The 18,650-nt window shown below is 43.2% G+C and overlaps 1 protein-coding gene across 3 annotated transcripts in view; it reads left to right on the forward strand.

Annotated features, from left to right (window-relative positions):
- The first annotated feature begins 3,889 nt into the window (after positions 1-3,889).
- The window catches only part of RAD54L2 (RAD54 like 2), a 93,622-nt gene continuing 78,861 nt past the window's right edge, over positions 3,890-18,650 (forward strand). For 2 of the 3 annotated variants that reach the window (XM_073352534.2, XM_073352539.2), the window contains exon 1: positions 3,890-4,056. The gene's annotated coding sequence lies outside the window, so the exon portion shown is untranslated. Of the gene's footprint in view, positions 4,057-8,490; positions 10,151-18,650 lie in introns of those variants that run through there. The other variant, XM_073352536.2, reaches the window with a different exon arrangement.

The raw sequence follows: 18,650 nt of genomic DNA on the forward strand, positions 1-18,650 counted from the left end.
TTATTGGGGCAGGAAGAATAAATTGTTATTACCCTGATTATGGGAACTGTGCTTGGAACTGTACTTGGCCTTTTGTTATGATGGAGGGACTCACCATCAACTAAGTAGCACTCACTAGGCAAGGGTCATGGGTTCCAAAACTCTGTGAATTGAGAGAGGTTGGGGACAAGTATTAATACTTGGTGGGGGTCTTACATGCTAATTGCACTTCCTCCTCTCTCCACTGTGGAATATCAGAGCTAATTTTGATTTCATTAGGAGTCTAGTTACAGGCTGCTGAGCTTACTTTGGGCTAATGGTGCATCAGCACTGAGGCTCCCCTACTACAACCTGAATTCACCAACGAGCTGAACTGACTAAGAGCTGAAATCACTGAGCGTTGTGTTAAGTAGTGGGGGAGCCTGAAGATATATTGTGGAGAAGTTTGCGGGATGGCTGGAGTGCCTTGTGGACAGGCTGGTGGAGTAGTTTATAGGACGGTGGGAACTGCTGGTGGGACGCAGAGCAGTTCGTGGGATGGCGGGAGCTGCTTGTGGGCTGCGGAGCTGAGCAAAGCAGTTCGTGGGGTGGCTGGTGGAGTGGAGCGGAGCGAAGCGAAGGCCTATGGAGCTGTGGGGCGGTCAACTTCAGATCATGTAAGGTGCCTTTTACCCCTGCCCCCATCTCCACCCAGGTTGGGAGGTAAAGCTCTGCAGATAAACTTTTGAACTCTGGGGCTGCCCTGACCAGGGACAGAGACTTTTGGGTCATTGGACTTTTGGAACTTTGGGTGATTTGGGGTTGCTGGACTCAAGAACCAAAGGGAAAGGGCATGCCCCAATTTGCTTGGGGTAGGTTTTTTGCTCATAGGTTGTGTTATGAATCCTGTTGGTGTTGTTTCCCCAACATAATGCCACATTGTTTCTCTCTGTTATTAAAAGGCTTTTTGCTACATTCAGACTAGGTGCTTGCGAGAGGGGAAGTATTGCCTCTTGGAGGTGCCCAGCGGGGGTGGTATATATTTGTCCCAGGTCACTGGGTGGAGGCTCGAGCCGGTTTGCATTGTGTTATTGGAATGGATCCCCTAGATATTGAACTCGCCCCTTGTTGCTGCCAACTCTGACGGGCAGAAGGGTTACATGAGAACCTGTATCCTCTCCATTTATTTTCTCATCTGCCACCACCGAGTGCCAGCTACCTTGACATCTTGGCAAAGCAAGGATGGAAAAATCAGTGGTATTTAGGTGCATCCTGCAACATTAAGTCAGTGTAGTGCAAGAAGAGTTTTCTTGCCAATGAGGTGCGCCCTTGCCTACAGGTGACTCTCCCAGAATGCTCTCTGGATGGAGCAAGAACTGCTTTAAGGAATATTTCTACAAATAGAAAGGGAAGTTTTGCAAGTGCATTGTACAGTTTCCGTTCCCACCATATGGAACAATGTATCTCTGCATGGAACCACTGCACATCAGTGAGTAGTTGGAATATGAGAATGCCAGAGAAAATCTATTGCTACCCAAATCTTTTTGGACCTCTCCTCAACCATGTGCATGGGCTGCATGTGCTAGGGCCACAGAGTATACTTCAGGACTTAGGCTGGAGTAGCAGCTGCAGGGTAGTTCTACAGCCTTACAAAGGTGAATTTCTCCACACCTTTCCTCCTTGCAGTTCCCCAGTAGACAGCAAAGTCATTGCCTACAATTTAGGTGACTGATTAGTTCACTGCAAAGTGAAGCTAGCTGCACATGCACATGTAGTGCATCCTTCCCAAGGTGAAGGTCAGGAGCAAGCAAAAACAGGAGCTTAGAATGGAAAATGGTATGCAACCTTATAGTAGTCACTGCCAGGTCCCAGGTTTTGTTCCTTATATTTTTGCCTGTAAAGGCTGAACAACAACTAGCAAATAAGCAGTGATTCCTTCTTCTCTTAACCCCACACTTTGTTTCTGGAAGATCTTTCCCAACTATTGCTGTCATCAGACTATGATGAAGCACTCTGTAAGATATTGCTTCGGCAGCTGTGAGTAGGGAGAAAGCCTGACAGGGCAGTCACTTTCCACCTTTTCTGTATTTTTAGAGAGTAATGATGGATATAGCCTTGCAGTGTTACCTGCAGTCCGTAGGTGGCTTTACAGAAATCAGTGTATTGTCCCTATCTCTGTATGCTTCAAAAGAATGGCCCCCTGAAAAAGCCACCCCTCCACTGGGCCATACTTCATAATACAGTAATCTGCCAGTGTAGGACTGAATGTGGAACAAATGTACAAAATGTGATATTGTTTTTCCACTGTGAAGGTAATAGCTCCTCACCATCCTTTCTGTTTGGGGCTTTCCTGTCTCATTTAACTTACTGCTCCACTCTGCATCTCATTGTGCAGGGGGGAGGGGCCATAATCCATCTTTGTGTTGGGTCTATCTTATTTCTGTAAAATGGGAGATAAATCCTTGACAGGTCTGTTTCTGATTTGTGTGTGTTTAGCAGGGAAGAGGGTAAAGCCTCTTTGTAATACCGCTCATTCATTCTTTTGAAGAGCCTCGTGGGACATACTATTTCTATTATGAGGCACTCTTGTGTCTGCCCTTCTGTGGTCTGAGGACCCTTGTACTTAGGCTGCTTTTCCTCCTTCTTTGGCTCCTGCATCTCTGGAATGTATGTGACCTCTGTAAAGGAAGAAGAGGTTGAGATACATTGATATTGGAGGGGCCGCCAACTTGATTTCCAGAACAAGCAGTTCATTTTGCTATTTTTTTCCTTTTAGTGGAAGCCTAGATTAGTACTGTACAAGATACAAACTAGACAGTCCCACTGCATAGTTTATATAATATGGCCCATAGTAAACCTAGTGGGCTTACTCGGATTTCCAGCTTGGGCCCAGTTTATTTTTTACAGGGACAGGCACATAGTAGGTGTTCATTAAATAATAGGACTACCTGGCTGTTTGCTACAATCACACTCCATAGCAACACAATAAAGTCTTATCAATGGTTCAGTGCAAATGCAATACTTACTTACTTACTAGACAACCTCAATTCTGGGATGCGACATCAATGGGGCTCTGTACTTCAGAGAACTGAGGACAGTGGACACCTAAGCCACAGTAGTTCACGGGAGCCATGTAATGCAACATTGGTAATGCTAGAAATAAGCAGTCTGACATTACCAGGTCCAGCCCCTAGATGGAATTAAAGTGTTGTATTTCACAGTTGCCTATGCTCAGTTCTGCACTTAATGGACATCGGTTCTGAGTAGTGGCAGCGTGTTTCCTTTCTGTCTTGCCTTTCAGTAATTGTAGGGGTTGACTTAACGCCTAATGATAGCTGAGTGGTGGGGTCAAGTGCTTCTTCAGGGCTGTGGAACCAGCACTAATGTGATGGGGTCACTTGTTTTCACAGAGCAGGGATATTCAAAATGCGACACTCCCTGGGCACGTGAGGCCTGTCAAATTCTCACATGCAGCCAGTTGCTGTCTCAGAACCTGCAGCGTCAGGCCAGATCTGAGCAACAGGCACTTGTAGTCCAACGTGAACTTAAGGAGTCAGCACTTCCTAATAAACAACCAAGGGAGATCAGAGTATTTGGCCTGTGTGGGTCCAAGGTGGGGGACGGATGTTTATCTGCATAGTGGGGGATGGCATCTGGTTCCAGGCCTGATTGACACCCAGCCCTTCTGTGGCAAAGTTTGGGTGCAGCCATGAGAAGGGCTGTGGGACTGGAGCGGGGCAGGAGTCTCAGCTGGACCCCGCTGAGACACCAGGCCCAGAAACCTCCAGGGGGTTTCTGCTACCTCCCCGCGCCCCTGCTGCTAACTCTCCTGCCCCCTGGGATGTGGGAACCTTTCTCCTCCCCGCGGAACCTTTGCTGCGGAGGCGCCTGTTGCCGCCCGGGGGATCCTCTCGCTGCGCTGGCCGGGGGGACGCTTACCGAGGCGGACCCCGAGCGGAGCCCGAGCGCGGAGCCGAGGCCGGAGCGAGGAGGCGCGGGCGGGCTGAACCGAGCCGAGCCGCTCCCGGGGCCGGCACGCTACCTGCAGCGGGAGGAGTCGCCGAGCCCCGCGGCCCGGCCCGCAGCCCTGCCGGGGAGGTGAGCGCCGGGCCGCCGCTGAAGGCACGGGGCGGGGGACGTGCCACAATGGAGGCGCTGGGGGAGCAGGGCCCTGGGGGAGAGGCTCCCGGAGAGGCCCAGGCCGCGCCCACCCCGGGGAGGTGGGGGCCAAGCCTTACGCGCGCCATCAGTAGTGGAGCAGGCTGGGGGCTGACAAATACCTGGAGACACTGGAGCCTGTTGTGTGTCGCTGTCCAAGGGGGGGAGGCGGGGCACAAGTAGGGGCAGCCTAGCCCTTGGCAACGTGAATTATGCCCCTTGGGATTATACTGGAGGAGGGAAGAAACCGGCTTCCCGGGGAGTGAAGAGCCGTGCACCGGGCTGGAACCCCCCGCAGGAAGAGGGTCTGGTAGCCCAGCAGTGGGTTGAAGCCCTGCTGAGTTAAGCAGAAGCTGCGGACGATCCGACTGAAGTGGAAGCAGAGGAAGTAGAACTTTTAATTTGGACCAGTAGGCTGGAGACGGGGTGAGGTGCACATTGGAGGCAGGGAAGGTAACAGCTTGAAAATCAGGTTCCTGCTCCTAACTGAACAGGGACAGTCCCAAGGAGATTATCTAAGGGTGAACAGAGAGTAATGTGACAGAATACACTTTCTTGCTCTTCAGACAGAAAACCGATCTGCATGTAAGAAATTATTTGTGCTCCCTTGTTCTCCTTGTCTCATAACACAGGAACAAGGGGCATTCAATGAAATTAAAGGGTGGCAAATTCAAAATTGAAAAAAGGAAATGCTTTTACACAGAACATGTAATTTGACTGTGGAACTCATTGCCACAAGGAGCTGAGACCAAAAATGTACTAAGATTCAAAAAGTGCTAGGATGGATAACAAGGATATCCATTATTATTATTATTATTATTAATAATTATGACTCTGGGAGGGATATTAAACCTCATGGTTCAAGGTTTATGCTAATCTCTAACTATTAGTGATCAGGATGAGATCTAAGGTGTGTGTGTGTGGGGAGCAGCTAATCCCATATTTGCCTACTGTTTGGTTCTTACATCTTCCTTTGAAGCATCTGGTACTGATTGCTGTCAGAGGCCGGATACCTGCCTCGATGGATCTTGGGTCTGATTCAGTCTGGCAATTCCTATATGTAAAACATTTTTATAATTTAAATGTCATTGTTTAGTCACATTCAATAGTATTAGTAAACAGATATTTAAAACGACAATTTGGGTTTCCAGTATTTTGATGTGATATTGGTGGATGGACTGTGGGGACCTTTTGTGATATTTGTGGATGGGTTTTGGGGGCTGTTCATTATTCTGTGGTGCTGTAACTTTTTCATTTGATTTTCCTCTTCACCAATCCATAATTTCTTATTTGTTGAGTAATGTACAGCTGATTTTCACTGATGCCTCTTATTTGTGATGTAAGATAGTAGAAGCTCACATTGGTGAGACACTTGTATATTTCATTCATATGTCTTCCCATGGATTTATACAGAATTTATTAGAATTTACGTTTTTGTTTTTAAAAAAGTTTACATCTCTCTTGGTGCTATTGTTTAAGTTATCTTGACTGCAGACTCACCAAGCCAGCAGGGGTTTACCTTGTCAAGACTCCTCAGTGAAAAGGGGCAGAATGTCACTTTCCCCCTCTTAATCTTAAGTGGTTAATCGTTAACCAAATGCAATGGTGATAACTATTCAGCTGTTGGTAGTCCTATTAGAAATATCCAGAGAATGTGCTTATTCACTGGGATGCGCCTATGTCCAGTAATTTGAAAGTACCTTCCCCAGAAGTAAAGCTATAATTTTTGAAAACAGTAGTACTGACCTTATTGGCCCCAGCTTTTTGAATGGGAGGTCCATCAAGAACCCAGGTGCTCCTATAAGAAGAGGTGTTGGTGATTCAGTATGTGGTGTGAGTCAGCACTGAACCAATATCCCAGTTCTGTTGGTGGAGGTGCCACCAGTAATCACTGAGCCACTTGTCTTTAAAGATCCGATAACCTTTTCAATGAAGCATATGATTATTTAGCCATTGTGTACTGGCCAGACTCCAACCTGAGTTACTGGGTAACTTCTTTCAGAGCTGTAGCTGTGTTAGTCTGTATCAGCAAAACCAACGAGGAGTCCTTGTGGCACCTTAAAGACTAACAAATTTATTTGGGCATAAGCTTTCATGGGCTAAAACCCACTTCATCAGATGCATGCAGTGGAAAATACAGTAGAGAGGTATACATACACAACATATGAAAAAATGGGAGTTGCCTTACCAAGTGCAGAGGGGTCAGTGCTAATGAGCCAGTTCAATTAAGGTGGAAGTGGGCTATTCTCAACAGTTGACAAGAAGGGGTGGAAATCACCTTTGTAGTGCTAATGAGGCCAAGTTTCAGAGTAACAGCCGTGTTAGTCTGTATTCGCAAAAAGAAAAGGAGTACTTGTGGCACCTTAGAGACTAACCAATTTATTTGAGCATGAGCTTTCGTGAGCTACAGTTCACTTCATCGGCTGCATACCGTGGAAACTGCAGCAGACTTTATATATACACAGAGAATATGAAACAATACCTCTTCCCACCCCACTGTCCTGCTGGTAATAGCTTATCTAAAGTGATCATCAGGTGGGCCATTTCCAGCACAAATCCAGGTTTTCTCACCCTCCACCCCCCCACACAAATTCACTCTCCTGCTGGTGATAGCCCATCCAAAGTGACAACTCTTTACACAATGTGCATGATAAACAAGTTGGGCTATTTCCTGCACAAATCCAGGTTTTCTCACATCCCCCCCCACCCCCATACACACACAAACTCACTCTCCTGCTGGTAATAGCTCATCCAAACTGACCACTCTCCAAGTTTAAATCCAAGTTAAACCAGAACATCTGGGGGGAGGGGGGGTAGGAAAAAGCAAGAGGAAACAGGCTACCTTGCATAATGACTTAGCCACTCCCAGTCTCTATTTAAGCCTAAAGTAATAGTATCCAATTTGTAAATGAATTCCAATTCAGCAGTTTCTCGCTGGAGTCTGGATTTGAGGTTTTTTTGTTGTAATATCGCAACTTTCATGTCTGTAATCGCGTGACCAGAGAGATTGAAGTGTTCTCCGACTGGTTTTTGAATGTTATAATTCTTGATGTCTGATTTGTGTCCATTTATTCTTTTACGTAGAGACTGTCCAGTTTGACCAATGTACATGGCAGAGGGGCATTGCTGGCACATGATGGCATATATCACATTGGTGGATGTGCAGGTGAACGAGCCTCTGATAGTGTGGCTGATGTTATTAGGCCCTGTGATGGTGTCCCCTGAATAGATATGTGGACACAGTTGGCAACGGGCTTTGTTGCAAGGATAAGTTCCTGGGTTAGTGGTTCTGTTGTGTGGTATGTGGTTGTTGGTGAGTATTTGCTTCAGGTTGCGGGGCTGTCTGTAGGCAAGGACTGGCCTGTCTCCCAAGATTTGTGAGAGTGCTGGGTCATCCTTTAGGATAGGTTGTAGATCCTTAATAATGCGTTGGAGGGGTTTTAGTTGGGAGCTGAAGGTGACGGCTAGTGGCGTTCTGTTATTTTCTTTGTTAGGCCTGTCCTGTAGTAGGTAACTTCTGGGAACTCTTCTGGCTCTATCAATCTGTTTCTTTACTTCTGCAGGTGGGTATTGTAGTTGTAAGAAAGCTTGACAGAGATCTTGTAGGTGTTTGTCTCTGTCTGAGGGGTTGGAGCAAATGCGGTTGTATCGCAGAGCTTGGCTGTAGACGATGGATCGTGTGGTGTGGTCAGGGTGAAAGCTGGAGGCATGCAGGTAGGAATAGCGGTCAGTAGGTTTCCGGTATAGGGTGGTGTTTATGTGACCATTGTTTATTAGCACTGTAGTGTCCAGGAAGTGGATCTCTTGTGTGGACTGGACCACGCTGAGGTTGGTGGTGGGATGGAAATTGTTGAAATCATGGTGGAATTCCTCAAGGGCTTCTTTTCCATGGGTCTAGATGATGAAGATGTCATCAATATAGCGCAAGTAGAGTAGGGGCTTTAGGGGACGAGAGCTGAGGAAGCGTTGTTCTAAATCAGCCATAAAAATGTTGGCATACTATGGGGCCATGCGGGTACCCATAGCAGTGCCGCTGATTTGAAGGTATACATTGTCCCCAAATGTGAAATAGTTATGGGTAAGGACAAATGTAATCAAATGTAAGGACAAATGTAATCAAATGTAAGGACAAATGTAATCAAGGTGGCCCATTTCAAACAGTTAACAAGAAGGTGTGAGTATCAGCAGGGGAAAATTAGTTTTTGTAGTGACCCATCTACTCCCAGTCTTTATTCAGGCCTAATTTGATGGTGTCCAGTTTGCAAATTAATTCCAGTTCAACCAGTAGGAGAACACTTCAATCTTCCTGGACACTCAATAACAGACTTAAAAGTGGCAATTCTTCAGCAAAAAAACTTCAAAAACAGACTCCAACGAGTAACTGCAGAATTGGAATTAATGTAGGTGGTGTGCTTTTAAAAAAAGGCTCTGTTCTATCCCAGATGTAGCTGCATCTTAGTGGTGAGTTTGAATGCACTGTAGGATCCTTTGGGATTCTATATACATATAAAATATTTATTATGGTGGGTGGGTGAGTGTATCATGTTTCACCAGTATTTCCTACAAATGATTGTCTGCCCCTTCCTCATTGTTATGCCATCATTTCACCTGTATTCTCATTGGTTAGGTGCCGTATCCTGCACGTCTCTCTGTCTTGCTCTATGTTGTTTTGAGTGCCTCCAAATACTCTTTGTTTTCAAATACCTACTATTCTAAATCTGACTGGGTCACTAGGGTAAGGGAGGAGTGGTGTTGAAATGAGTATTCTTACAGGATTTGAGCTGAAATTTAAAAACAAAAAGTTTATTGACCACAGATGTTGTGTTGCCAGGAACCAAACTTAGCAAAACTTTATAAATCCAGAAGTTAAACATGTAAATATTGTTAAATAACATTTATAGGTGGCAGATCAAAGACATTATAATGCATTTCTTTCTAATCATGCAGTTAAGTTATGCTGTAGTTTTAATTCTGCTACTTTTAGGAGTTTATAACTTTTTGGGAAATAATTCTGCAGGGAAATTTTCTATGATAATTCTAAATGTGAATTCTGTGTAGAAAACTTAATAAAATTACTTTTGGGTATTCTTGAGTTAAGAAATGTTTCAGATGCTCTATTTTGTACTCAACTAACAAAAAAGGGTTTAATTTTTTAAAAACTTGAAGTTTGCCATAGATTTAATCCTCAAAGAGGAGAAACACCTTTGATATTTTGAGACTTGGTTTAGAAATAAGTTTGCATATTTTGTGCATGTAACATTTTCTAAAAAATATTTAATTAAGGTACTGAGGTGGGGAGTGTATTGAAATAATCCCATCTATACATATTTCAGGTAGTGCTTTCTCATCCTAACTAGTAAGTATAAAAGCTGTTGATCAGTACTGTGTACAGGCAGTTAAAATTTACTGGTTACTAAACTTTGTTGAATGAATCTATTTGATTCAGTAAGTTGAAGGAAACATCAGGAAACAAGCAATTGAATGCACTGAAATAATGAAAACAGAAACATTTTCTAAAGTAAACTAAACATTATCAAGGATTATTAAGCAGAAAATTAGAATGGATTTGTGCTTATCTCAGAAAGTGCAGAAATTGGTTTCTTTAAACGCTTCCAGATCAAATGTGTCATTGAATGCAATTTTGTCTATTGAAGTGGAAGAGCAGAACATTGATGAGTTTAATACTGCAAGTGAGACATATTCAGTGCCTTTGGTGTCATTGCAGTGTTGCTGTGATAATTCAAATCCTGCTTAGGATCTTCTAGCAACTATTGAGTATCAACTTCAGGACCAGTCTCTGTGTGACTCTGATGCCTCAAAATGTCAAAGATTAATTGGCAATAATGCCATTTAAATAAATGAACTTGATAAGAAAGTTGCATCTTTTTATATTAATAATGTCACCTTCCTTGTTTTCCAAAATGAGCAATACATAGAAGTGATTGAAGCATTTTGTCTTGGATATGTACTTTTGTCATAGACTTAACCTGCACATCCACCACTATGTGCTGCAAGTGAAGAAATAGAGGAAAAGGTAAAGGAAGAACCAGAAGAATCAACATTGATATTGATGGAAGATGGTTGGTGAAACATGAGAGAGGACTATGTAATGGTGGCAAGCATCCATGGAGGGAATGTGTGTTCTACTTAAATTGCTGAATAATTGTGTGCAAATGGCAGAAGATGCCCTCAAGAATGTAGAGAAAATTATGACAGAAAGGTCTTCGCCACTTGCTCAGATATGAAGCTATGGGAGTATATCTTAGGAGTAGTCATTCTAAATTTTATGTGTTCAGTACAGTATTTAAAATTTGATGAGGGGGAAAAAAGGAACATCTACTGCAGTCCTAAAACATGTGATGGAAGTTCAAAATTTCTTCTGCGGTTAGCATCAATTTCTTGATTGGTTGAAAATAGAAGAACTGATGCCCGTAGTTCACAATAACGCTTAATGGAACTCAGAGGAAGATTGTGGCCTGGTCTAAATGTAAAAAGTTCTAGTGGCATAACTGTTGGTAAGGGGTGTGATTCTTTTCTTTGCTCACATGACTATGCTGGTAAAAGCCCTAGTGTAAACACAATTATGGCTTATTTCATTTCCTAAATGGAAATAAGATACAATTACCAGTATAATTGCATCTATTCTGGGATTTTTTGTTGTTGTTGCTTTAATTATGCAGAGTTAAAGGAGCAAAGTGTAGACAAGCACCAAATTTCTACAACTGCATCCAAATACTAAAGTATATTGAAACTTGCACTGAATATGAGGAGAACTTTGATCAGAACATAAGACACAAAACATAGTACACGCTTTACATAACAAGGGAGGTACTAAATTTATAAAAGAAATTGAAGGAGGTTTTGTAATAATTTGGCAGATTGCAAGCAAAAAATGCTACAGTCACAATCTCTGTGAAAATCTTGCTTGATCTAATAAAGAACTGGAACTACACAAGAACAGAATACATTCATATAATCTACAGAACCCTTCCATTTCTTAGCCAGTATGACTGATCCCAAATACATAGAAAGGTCAAGTTTAAATGCAATATAGAAGAGGCGAAACGTGGCTGATGTAACATCATCCTGAGTTTGTTCCTTTTTCTTCTGGCATTTAAAATCAAAGATCCAGGTTTCTACCCAAAATCTCAGTTTGTGAAGATTGGCACAGTCCATCAGAATAGTGAGAAATAGTGCAAGTGATGTGACAGAAGGTGGGACAGTTAAAATCAGAATTTTATCAATTTTTGTAAAAAGACCTGTAATCCAGACCAGCATCTTGGCATCAAGTAAGCATGTTGCTAGTGCATTTGCACTGGTTTAGTATACGCTGAAATAGACTACCTGCTGAAAATGTGATTAAGTTGGTAAAAATGGGTTGGTATAGCAGGGTCTTATCCAGCTTTCCACAGCCATGAGTGGGAGCTGGATCAGCCCATATGGGCTATCTAACAAAGGCCAGGAGGCATGACTAGTGTCAGTCTGTTACAGACCACTGAATCAAACCAGAGAACAGGATGAATTTCTCTTTAAGCACCTGTCTGTTTTGTGTGGGAAGAAATATTGTGTTCTTATGGGGAACTTCAATTTGGGAAACACTTGCTGGTGGTCTTGTGCAGCCAATAGTAAAACGTTGTTAGACGTCTAAAAAATTATAGATGATTTTCTGACACACAAAGTATTGCACCCAACATACAGTAACTCTATTTTGGACCTCTTTCTGATGGATAAAAATGAATTAATCACTGTATTGGATGTTGGTGGTTACCTGATTACATTCAGTATGGGCAAACATAAGACAGTTCCAACAAGTAATGTGTATATACAGTATACTCCTGATTATCCGAATAGCATGGGGGAAGCAGATTTTATTCGGATAACCAGGAGTTCATGTAATTGAGAGAGTGAGAGCTATTCAGCAGCTGGGTGGGGACTTGTTCTCCTCCTCACAGTCCTGGACAGGGGTCTTTTCTTTGCTCCACCCACTGGCATGACAGGGCTGCAGAGTGGTCCCTGTGCTGCTGTAGGGCCCGTGTTCCTTCCCCACTCTGAACGCTAGGGTACAGATGTGGGGACCTGCATGAAAACCTCCTAAGCTTACTTTTACCAGCTTAGGTTAAAACTTCCCCAAGGTACAAACTATTTTACCTTTTGCCCTTGGACTTTCGCTGCCACCACCAAACGTCTAACACCGGTTACTGAGAAAGAGTTTGTTTGGAAATGTCTTTCCCCCCAGACTCCTCCCAAATCTTACCCCCTTTTTTTCTGGGGAAGGTTTGATAAAAATCCTCACCAATTTGCATAGGTGACCACAGACCCACACCCTTGGATCTTAAGAACAATGAAAAAGCATTCAGTTCTTAAAAGAAGAATGCATCCGATGAACTGAGCTATAGCTCACGAAAGCTTATGCTCAAATAAATTTGTTAGTCTCTAAGGTGCCACAAGTACTCCTTTTCTTTTTGCGAATACAGACTAACACGGCTGCTACTCTGAAACCAGTCCCTACAGGTGCAAGGTGTGGCAGGAGGAGGCTGCAGTCAGAGCAGAGACCCCTGGCCAGGACTCAGTTCTGCCCTGCCAGGACTGTAGCCTTCCTTCCATCTTCCATCTGCAGGGATCATGTGTCTGTGACTCAGTGGCAGTGCAGGAGCCCTCTGCAGTTCCCTCCCTGCATAACAGGGCTGCAGAGGGCTCCCTGTGCTGCCACAGGAACCATTCAGCAGCAGGGTGGCCTCTCCCACAGTCAGGGGCTTGTCCTCCGCCTCACAGTCCTGGCTGGGAGAGAGCTCTATTTGTTGTACCTCCTTATTATCCAAATCCCTCCTTTGCCCTCTGCAGCATGTATCTCCTGTTGTGGGACAAGGAAGGAATTCAGATAATGTGACGGTTCGGATAATAGGGTTTCAGATAAATGGGAGTATACTGTACTTGGTGCTTCAAAAGGCTAATTTACCAAAGCAGAGGAAAATATGAGTGAAATGATTGCGGGGAGGGGAGGGGAGGAAATTAGGCAGAAAAAATGTAAATAAAAATTGGGATTTGTTTAAAGAGAGTTTATTAGATAGCCAAAAAGCCACAATTACACAATCAAGAGAGAGGATACTTTTGGCAAAAAACTGGTTCAGAGGTGAAGTGAAGGCAGCAATTAGAGATAAAGAGCAATATCTATCCAATGGGAAAAAAGGAGGTGGTAGATAGCAATCAAGATCAATTAGAAGTTATGAAGCGTAGCAAATTTATAAGGGAAGCTAAAGACATCAGGAAAAAATCCATGACAGGCAGGTTGAAGGACAGTAAGGAGGAGTTTCAGTATATCAGAAACCAGAGCAATCCTAGCAGTGGTATTACCAGATGGAAATAATAAAATTGTTGTTATGCTGCATAAAAATCAAAAGTGTTGAATACATAATTCTCTTCTGTATTTGGAAAGAAGCAGGATGTGCTATATCACATGAGGCTGATGACATCATTTCCAGTCCATTAGTAACTAAGGAGGGTTTTAAACAATTAAAATCAGGAGGCCCAGATAACTTGCACCCAAGAGTCCTAAAATAGTTAGCTGAGGAACTCTCTAGCCACTGATGTTAATTTTTAATATATCTTGGAATATTTTGGAAATTTCAGAGAACTGGGAGAGTAATACTGTGTAGGTATTCCAAAAGGGTAAGCAGGGTGACCCAGCTATCTGAAGGCTGGTTAGCCTGACATCAGTCTCAGGCAAAATACTGAATGGTTCACATGAGATTCAACTGTTAAAGAATTAAAGGATAGAAATATAATTAATGCCAGTCAACATGGTTTTATGGAAAATAAGTCTTGTTAAACCTGACTTCATTCAATGAGATTACAGATTTGGTTGCTAAAGGTAACTGTGTAAATGTAATAGACTTTGTACTGTGCAACATTTGGATTAAAAAATTAGCACTATACAGTATCAATAAAGCACTCATTAAGTGGATTAAGAACTGGCTAACTGACAGGTCTCAAAAAGTAATTATCAGTGAGGAATTGTCATTGAATGGGGATGTGTTTTATGGGGTTCCACAAGGATTGATACTAGGTCTGATGCTATTCAACATTTTGATCAATGATCTGGAAGTAAATATAAAATCACCACTGATAAAATTTGTGGATGACACAAATATTGGTGGAGTGATGAACGGTGAAAATAGGGCAGTCCTAGAGAATGATCTGGGTTGCTTGGTAAGTGAGGAAGATCCAAACAAAATATGTATTAATACAGTCAAATGCAAAGTTATACATCTGGGAACAAGGGGTACAGGCCATACCTATAAGCTGGGGGACTGGATCCTGGAAAGCAGCATCTTTGAAAAGGATTTAGGAATCTTGGTGGACAAGGCAGTGAACATGAGCTCCCAGTGCTGATATTGTGGCAAAAAGAGCTAACGTAATCCTTGAATATAGAAACAGGAGTGGTGAATAGAAATAGGGAAATAATGTAATTGATGAGACTGTGTCCAGTTCTGGTGCTGACATTTTTAAAAAGGTGTTGGAAAAACTGGAAAGGGTGCAGAAGAGAGCCAGAAAAATGATTAAAGGACTGAACAAAAATGCCTTGCAGTGAGAGACTAAAAGAGCTCAATTTGTTTAACTTATCAAAAAGAAAATTGAGACGTGACTTGGTTACAGTTTATAAGTACTTTCATGGGGAGAATATGCTGGGTGTCTATGTGGTCTTTATTCTAACAGAGAAAGAGATGACATAAGAACCAAAGACTGGAAGTTTAAAGCCAGACAATTTCAAATTAGAAATTAGGCACAATTTTTAACAGTGAGGGTGATTAATCACTGGAACAAATTACTAAGGGCATGGCTACACTTGCAGATGTAGAGTGCTTTGAGTTAAACCAGCCTTCAGAGAGCGCAGTAGGCAAAGCGCTGCAGTCTGTCCACACTGACCGCTTCAAGCGCACTGGCATGGCCACGTTTGCGGCACTTGTAGTGGCATTTGGAGCGGTGCATTGTGGGCAACTATCCCAGCCTGCAAGTGACTGCAATGTGCTTTTCAAGTGGGGGTGGGTGGAGTGTGACAGGGAGTGTGTTGTGTGTATATGGGGAGAGAGAGAGTGGGTTTTTGGGGGGCTGAGAGCATGTCTGCATGCTGTCTTGTAAGTTCAGACAGCAGTAGACCCCCCTCGCTCCCCCCCCCGCCTCTCTCTTTCTCTCTCTCACACACAGCATTCCACACTAATGGCTTGCTTTGTCTCGGAGCAGATAAGCAGCCGGCTGTCAGAAATAGAGCTTTCAAAGGTCATGTCTGCATTCCTGCAGCGATTCAAAAACAATGAGAAGAGTGGCCCCTTGACTTAAGGGGCTGATCAGAATGCACTAATGCAACACCTCGTTCACACTGGCTCCACGGTGCTCCAGTGGGAGTGCAGCAAATGTTATTCCACTTGCTGAGGTGGAGTACCAGCAGCGCTGTAGCCACGGAGTCAAGGCACTCCATATGCCTTGTCAGTGTGGACGGGTAGTGAGCTAGTGCACCCGGGGCTCCTTTATTTCACTGTAACTCCCAAGTGTAGCCAAGCCTTAAGTGATGTATGTAGTGGTGTCTTTGTCTCTTCATGTCTTCAGATCAAGACTTAATGCATTTCTGGAACACATGCTTTAGGCAAACTCTAGTTGTTGGGCTCAATATATGGGTAACTAAGTGAAATTTAGTGGCCTGTGGTATACAGGAGTTCAGACTAGGTGATGTAATGGTCTCTTCTGTCCTTAAACTCTAGTCACTAGACTGGGGGCTTGATTATTGTGGTGGTGGTTCACTTACGGTATTGGAAACTTTTCTTGCAATACATGTACCTTTTTTCTACCTGAGGAATACTTATGCTTATGAAGTGAACCACTTAGTTTGGGTTTCATTAACCTTTGTGTCTTAACTCCCCCCCACCCTATCTCCACCCCCCAAAAAAAGTGTGGGGTTGGGTTTTTGGGAAGAAATGAGGGAATACCACAGCCACCCTGACTCACTTCTTTAGCAAGCTGCAGTGCCCACCCTCCCTCTCTTCCTCAGGAGTCCTCATGTGTATGCTGACAAAGGCCACTCACCAGTAGTCAGTGAGAAGCTTTATGTTGAGAGTGTGGGGGCCTAAGCCAATTAATTTCTGCAGAATTTAATCTTTCACTGAAAAATTGTTGCCAGCCCCTGTGCTGTTGAGTAGCCCCGTGAACGTGAATCAAATGTAGAATGAGACAGTGTTGTCTTTGTGTCTGCTCATAGCTTTATCAAGCAGCATCAGAGTAAAATTAACAGATTTCTGGGCAACTGCAAGGAATTAGCTAGGGTCTGTTGCCATTGAGTCCTGTCTACTGGAAGCCAAAAGGATATTGAGGGCAAGGTTAAAAGCCTCTTCCTTTGCAAGGAACCAGCTAAAGGTTGCTTCCATTAATACTCTATCCACCTCAGGTCTGGAGCTACCCCTTTGCCCTTTGTCTCCTAGATATTATTTCATAGGGAATAGGGCCATCAGTGGCTATTAGCCCCGATGGGCAGGGATGGTGTCACTAGTCTCTGTTTGCAAATGGGCAATGGGGATGGATCACTTGATGATTCTCTGGTCTGTTCATTCCCTCTGGTGCACCTGAAGACAGGATACTGGGCTAGATGGACCTTTAGTCTGACCCAGTATGGCCGTTCTTATGTTCATAAAGTGGAGGAAAATATTTTATTCTCTCTATACCCAGGTATTTTTCCCAGGTTTCCTCTGAAGACAGGCTCACCAAAGAGAGATTTGGAGGAAGATACTTATCATTTCACCTCCTAATTTTCTTTTTAAAGGGGCCCTCTCTTTTGTTTTTATTTCCCTCTCTACCACTTTGCCACCAAAGAAGAGGCAAGAAGGGAAAGAAGGGAGGGAGGTGTTGTAAACAAATTTTTCACCTTGTCTTTACTGTCACTGCAAGTGGGCCAAATAATGGAAGAAGTAAATGTGTTTTTCCCTTCAGCCCCCTCTGTGATCACCTTTAGCTGAATCTGTTTTAGGAGTACTTAAATTAGAGGAACACAAATTTGGGGATGGATTCTCTCCTCCCCTGTGACACTAGTATGCTGCATTGGCATCAGAAAAGGACTGGCAGAGCCCAGGATCAGGTCTGGAGAGAATTCACCCTGGCACAATCTTTGTGAAAGGCAGCAAAAGGCCCTGCAGTAGGGGTGGGCTTAATTGTTGGAGGAGGTGGGTCTGCAATAACAGAGAGCCATAATTTAGGCAGCCCTTTAAGGCTGTCTGTTATGCCAGAGGCATCTCTGGCCTCTGCATTAGTCAAGAATTGGGAGGGCATGAGGGTGACGTATAGGCACATCAAGCCCTTTCCTCTTCACTTGGGCTTTGAGTTTTTTATTGTGCCTAACTGTGATGTAGAACACATGGAAAACCCTATTAAATCTGCAAATAATTCATATTTTCTGTATTGTGGATTTTTCTGTTAGAGTTTACATTTTTTAGTCTTATTGGCTGCAGTCCTCCTTTAAATATACTGAAAGTGCACCATGTTCCCCTAAGTAAATCCTTTTTTCCCCAAAACTACATTGTACTGCAAAAATCAGAAGATGAGTGAGACCTGAAAATGAAGCAACTACAATCTGAGTATCAGAAAAAACTTGGATTTTCTGATATCTCTAAAATAACTCCTAGCTGACTTGTCTCACAGAAAATTACATATCATCTGAATCAGTAATATTCCTACTAAGCTTTGTTTGTTTAAACTAGCTTTTTTTTTTTTTTACTGTGATAACACACATTTTTACTGCCTTAGATTAATAATAATAAAAAAGAGATCCAATTTCTTGTAGGTAAAGAACTGAAATTCCTAATGAGTTCTTGCATCTTTGAATAAAAATAGCTTGTGTTGCCTATATTTTCCTGATATCTTTCCATGGTTTATTTTTTTTTATACCTACATGTGTAAATTTACACCTTGTTTGATATATTAGCTAAAAGAAACTCATTTTTCACTTAGTTGTTTCTGTCCTTAGTCCACTTTTGTGGACTAACGAAAACTGTCCACAGACATAGATTACTTTTCAAATTCTCCACTCCATCCCGACATTATTGTAATGCCTAGAATGCTCCTTGTCCTCCTCAGGACCAACAAGAAAGTTGTATGCTCCTTCCTCAGAGAAATGCCAGCATTGTCACACAAGTGTACATTGGTACCTCTGTAAACAACACCTTCCAAGGAGCTGTCAACCATGTAGAGCAGGGGTGTCAAACGTATGGCCCGCGGGCTGGATCTGGCCCACGGAACAGTTTCACCTGGGCCATGGACTTCTCAGGAATCTTCTGGCTTGACTACACTGTGGGGGGCGTGATTTGTAGAACTCCCCCCTGTAAAGCCTTTTGATGTGCACTGATGTAGTCCTTTAGTGCATGCGGGGGAGTTAGAAGGCAACATACTAGTGTGCTCTACAGATTATACCCTGGTAATCCAGACTCTGGGGCTGTGTAGACAAGCCCTTCATTTCTTTATTAGGATGACTGTGGTTGACTCATTATGGTCCCCTCCTA

The sequence above is a fragment of the Lepidochelys kempii genome, chromosome 7 (assembly GCF_965140285.1).
Source record: "Lepidochelys kempii isolate rLepKem1 chromosome 7, rLepKem1.hap1, whole genome shotgun sequence".
Taxonomy (NCBI): Eukaryota; Metazoa; Chordata; order Testudines; family Cheloniidae; genus Lepidochelys; species Lepidochelys kempii.